Below are 6,069 nucleotides of genomic sequence, written 5' to 3' on the forward strand. Positions count from 1 at the left end.
ACTCATTAAATTCATATTTATTATCAGTTTTAGAAGTCTTATAAGTTGTCAGTAATTAGATCACATATTTTGTAACCAAAAATAAAAAACCAATATAATTGTATTAAATATATGGTGATCACCTTAATTAGAAATTATGAATTTCTAACTATTGTCACCTTTTAGTTGAAGAATACCAATATTCTATAACTTTTTCTTAATAATTCTAAATCTAGGAGTGGGTGATATCTGTGTATTTAACTACAAATTAGGAGTGCAGGCATCATTACAATAGAGATGCACAATGGAGAACTAGATATCACCTTTTTGAACTTTAACCCAAACTAAGAATGAACAATTATACTTCCCCCTCCCCACTTTTCAAATTACTCCACCAGAGATTTGAATCAACCTTATAATTATACAACTCTACTTTTACCACTTCACTTGCTGCATGCATTCTCTAACAACATAGAACTAACACACTAACACTAATACACCATCCAATATGAGTAAGGAAAGGGAAGGGGAAGAAATTACAGTGATAGTTGTTAGTCTACTGAACATTGACTCTAATAATGTTGTTATTTTAAACCCTATTGTTATATTCTCAGCTTACTATAAATGAAAAGTGAAAATGGTACCATAATGATAACAAAGGAAAGGGAAAACCACTTGTCCAACTTCCTTTAATGAAAGTGCTTTAAATATGCATTTTGTATTGGTAATAAGTAGTATAGTATTATTAATGATTGATGGTGATGGCCTTAGTCCTGGTGATTCTCTACAGATTTGTTTGATATCAAGGTTTGTTTGGTTAATGCTTGTCTCCCTGTAAGCATTCAACAAAAAATAGAAAATTAAGACCAGATTGACTTTATTTAATGAAACAAAAGTTAAAGTGCTATGCATGTTGAAGACATCATGCAACAAAACTCAATAAAAGTATCCCAAAAGCTAAGGAAACTAAATGCCGATCACTCCATTGGTGCTGGCAAACGTTCCAATTGTTCCATGGCCAGAAGGGAACCTAATTCGAAATCGAAATAAATGAGCAAAATATTATGGATACTGAAATTCATGAGGATACAAAAGCTAAATGTTTGATGCAAGACTAGGAATGGTACCTGGGAAGTTGGCAGTTAAAGGACCAGATGCTGCTGGAAGCAATCTGCTAGTATTAAATTTAGAGTTGGCACTAGCTGGGGCATCTAAATTTAAAGCCTCACTAGGTCCATTAGAGAAGGTTGCCGTGTAGTCACCAATAGCTTTTGTAGGGGAAGCAAAAGGGCTATCAGGAAGATTATGCTCCAAGCTAAATTTATTCATACAACCAATTTAGTAATATAACCTTTTAATAGACAATAAAAGTCATAAAAGTGGAAATCATGAATAAATGCATTGAAAATTTAGCATGGACTAAAAGAGGAATTTGGTGCAAAAAAAGGTGTTTAATATTCCCTTAACATCTTGTTCAAATTGAGAAGAAGTTTGATACCATTCTTGCAAATCATTGGAGCTCTCCTTGCCATTGCCATTGCCATTCGTATTTTCATTATCTCCATTGCCTGCCATTTCTTTGCCAACAGAAATGTTAACTGTTTGTTGCATCGGCTGATCAACAGGACTTGATGCAGTGCTACCAGGAGCAGATCTTGAACCACTATTTGAAATAAGAATGTTAAAATCTCAACCAGATTATTCCAATTACCAGAAAAAGCTTCAAGTTAAGTTAAAGATAAACAACATTTAAAACGGTAAAGATAAATATTACTATTTGGGTTCTCTAAGCTGCTCTGAAATGAAGAAAAACCTCGATTTTGATTGAATATGTTAGGAGAGTGTGTGGAAGAAGGAATTGGACTTCCCGTAGAAAGTGCACCCTGATGGTGCTTCTTGATGTCATGAAGTAGTAAACCCATGAGCCTTTTACTTTGAAGCTCAACCGCTTGTTGAAAATCAGCTTGTTCCTCCAAAGTCCTTCTCCAAAGATAATCTTGAGTATTGTAATACATTCTCCCTCCTAAGAAGATTACATGATAACCCACATGTTAAAGAAAACTGGCATGAGAAGCACATAAATCTCAAATGAAAAGACAATATAGGGCTAAAGTAAATGGGTCTCTACCATCCAATCTCGAAGAGTACCACAAAGCAAATAATCGCTTCACTCTATTTGTTGCATGTACTTGTCCAGAACTTTGCCCTTCTCCTTGTAAGGCTTAACAAAGGTAACAAATCCAAACATGTGCTTTTGCTGATATGGAATCCTCACATCTTGAAAAGGCCCATAAATACTTCAACAACATCAATAAACAAAAAGCAAGTCAAACTTTCAATAATTTGTGAATCATATCATGCACAAGCATATTCATTATTAGAAAGCAAAAAAGAACCTCAAGTAATTTGAAACATCTTCCTCTCTAAAAGTGCTATCTGGTGGAAATGTGAAATAGATCTCCCTTGAAGCTAGGTTCACCATTCCAACACTATTCAAACAAAAATCATTTCTCTCTAACCTTGATTGTCCAAATTTGTGCAAATCCTCTTTCAACATTAGAGCTGTAGCTACAACCCTATAATATAATTCATGATTAGTAATCATCTATCCACCTTGGAACCATAGTTACTAGGAATGTTGTACATTGTATATACATGGGCAGGGATCCTCTCTCTCCACTACTAGAGACTTCAGTATTGGGCCCAAATTTTGGCATGTAGCAGCTAAAAACTTGTAAAGGTTCACATGTTTTATTTTTTTAACTAGATAAATTAAAAACATATAATTTTAGACATCCCTAACATTGAGAGGAGTCCATCACATTGTTCACAACAAATTCTACATGCAAGGTTAACTAGAGAACCTGGTAACTAGGATTCAAACTTAAAAAATAAAAAAGAATATAACTTCATACCTTTGGGAATCATTGTTGTTGCTGCAGTAACAAATTCATGCACTTTGATGAGTAAGGAAAAGATGAAGATGCCATGATCTTAGATTTGAGGAGTTCATGACACGGATCCATTATCTCAATCTTACTAGGAGAACCAACCATGGAAGCACCCTCAGCAGCAGAACAATCTCCATGAAGGAATCCATAGCTAAATTTATTCTTATACCCTCTTGAAAAATAAACACAAGGCTTCCAACCCAACCCAGAATTACGGTCCTCATACCCTACACATGCATCATTGACTAAGAAACTCCTTCTGTGAAGTGACCCTTCACAAGAAAGCTGATCATGAAGTTGAAACTCGTCCGTTGGTTCAGACCTCACATTTACATAAAATGGTGAAGTGTTCAAATTATCATGGTTCTGAAGCTAGATAAAGTTTCCCAAGAAGATGAAGCAGGGGCAGAAGATGGGTTTGGAATACTATCAAGCTTAGAAGAATTGGAATTTTGCATTGAAATAAAAGGGAATGGAGATGAAGGAGTGGAAGGTGTAGATCACTGAGTGAACTAAAGGTTCTGGACCAAATGTTAATCTTATCATTTCTTTATCATCATGGTCTTGAATCAGCAGTAGTCCCATGATTTTAGATGCATTTTCAGGGTCCATGTTTTGGAACCTTGAAAAAACAATCTTTGTAGCTTCATAACCATCCATGGTTGGGAAATATTCTTTTACTTATTTCTACTAACAAACTAACGAGTAAAATATATGTAATGAGCAGTGTTTTAAATTGCGGTTGAAATCGTGATTGCGGTTAGTGTGATTGCGGTCATTGTGGCCGTTGCGATGTGATTGCGGCCGTTGCGGCGTGAGATTAATTAATGTATCCACAAAATACAAAAATAATGTATAATTACTATAACTATTATTATTATTCACTTTGTATAGGTTTTTTTTTGTTCATTATGGGACTTTGTTTAATGACAATTAACAATTTAAAATAAAGTTGTAATAAAATAACATAATTTTGCAATTAAAAGAAAACATTTTATCTTATTTTTGCATAAACAAAAGTGAATTACATTTACTTAGAAGAGTACAACATATTGCAATTGTCATTATCATCAAATACCTAATTAGGAAGCAAAGCCAAGATCCAATGATATAATGTCCTTACAAAATAAAGTAAGATAAAACATCACAACTAATATTATAAAATTGTAACTTGAAGAACCTTAAGAAAATTATTAAATCCATTAGAACCCTCACATTTTAATTGTTATTTGTTACCACATGCTAGAATGGCGTGGAGGAGCATAACCTTCATTATCATACTGACTACCATCTTGTGTAGGTCCTTGTCCAAAGACATAATCAAAAAATCCATAACTTGATTGTTGATAATAAGGTTCTTGATAATTCATTAATGAAAACTGGTGAGATAAAACTTGTCCACTTTCATATTGAGGATGTATATAATAACCATGTGGATAATATATTGGATGCATTGGATTGTACCCTTGACTACTCTGTGATGTTTCATCAATGCTAAAATCACTCAAACTTTGTGCAAGACTAGAAGAGGAAGCATCTTCAAGTGTAATATTTTGTTTCTTTTTTCCTCTCCTAGATTGCGACTCAGTTCTATTGTTATCATTAAATGAATCACTAGAATGAACCATACCCGATCTAGATGTTGTAAGGTCAATTAGGTTATGATCACGCCTATGCAATGACATCTCCTCATATGGATCATTGTGCATTTGCTCACCTTCCTCATCACTTTCTCCACCCTCAACATTACAAGCGTCATTGCCACCATCCTCACTTGGTGGGCTTAAACCACCACTATGTTCATCAGAACCAACATCATCACTATCAACTTCCATATTTTCATTTTCATCATCGGTGTCAATTATAGGAAGCCACTCTGCATTTTGTGCTTCATCTAATGCTGGATTTTCTCTTTCTTCTATCCACTCAGACAATGGATCATCTTCCTGAAATATGTTGTCAAGATTAATAGGATTGAAACTTGCTTCAATTTCTTCTTGACTTCTTCTCATTTCAGTTCTCATCTTCAACTTCATATTGTAAAATGTCTAGACAAGTCTATGTAACCTATTATATGTGAGTCTATTCCCTTTCTTTGTATGAATATAGCTAAATGTGCTCAAGTTTCTCTCACAATTTGTGGCTGAAGTTGTTTGGCTGAGAACTTTAATTGCAATGCTTTTAAGTTCAGGAGAGCATGAACCAAATATCATCCATCATTCATCTATTTACCTCAACAAGAAAAATAAACAAATTATTATGCTCGTAAAAAGTGTTCTAAATGCACTAGTATAATGAAATATGAGAAATATTATTTTACCTGGATTCATTTTAGACCAAGCTGCTTGAGCTTGAGGTGTACCAAATGTCTCTGACTTATTTCTATAAAGAAGCAACTATGTAACATAAAATATGTCAATATATAAATGTATAATCTGAAATTATAATTTAAGAATTAAGAGATCAAAATACAAAATTTTAATGTGAACCTAATTAAAAGCTTTAATTTGTTTATCCATGTCTCTTTCAAGTTTCATGATGACACTACTAGTTCCATCAAATGTTTCCTTATACACATCAGTCCCGTGTTCAACTCCATATTGAAATTGCGGGTTAAGAAAATAACCTATAAATTTATTAAAGTATAAATATTAGAAAGATATGAAATTAATAATCCTATGATAAAATTAAATATAAATTCTACTAACATACCTGTAGAGTGAAGATCGGAGTGCATGAATTTCCATCTCTTGTCTATAATGTCATTGTATTGACAATGATAGCGACAATTTTTTTTGAATTGATTATTTAGCTCGATCAATCGCTTCATAAAGAAAACCCATTGTGGGCTTTGTATCACCATCCACCAACCTTAATACTTTAACTATAGGCTCGAAAACTTTTAATATATCACTAGCCCTACTCCAGAATTCATGATCCAAAATAATCTTCCCTGCTTCAAGTGTTGGCCCATTCTTTTGTTTGTAAAATTTAGATTTTTTGAATTCTTCGGAGTTGAACATTTGTTTCAGGCCTTGCTTTTGATTCACAATTGCTTGAAGTTGCAAGAACTTTGTTGCAAATTGAGTGATGTCAGGACGAACAATCTCTCTACCTCCAGTATATTTTTTCATAAGAT

At 33.6% G+C, this 6,069-nt stretch overlaps 1 pseudogene; it reads right to left on the reverse strand.

Moving 5' to 3' along the window:
• On the reverse strand, positions 537-3,635 carry LOC109347021 (annotated as a pseudogene).

The sequence above is a fragment of the Lupinus angustifolius genome, chromosome LG05 (genome assembly GCF_001865875.1).
Source record: "Lupinus angustifolius cultivar Tanjil chromosome LG05, LupAngTanjil_v1.0, whole genome shotgun sequence".
In the NCBI taxonomy this organism is placed as follows: Eukaryota; Viridiplantae; Streptophyta; class Magnoliopsida; order Fabales; family Fabaceae; genus Lupinus; species Lupinus angustifolius.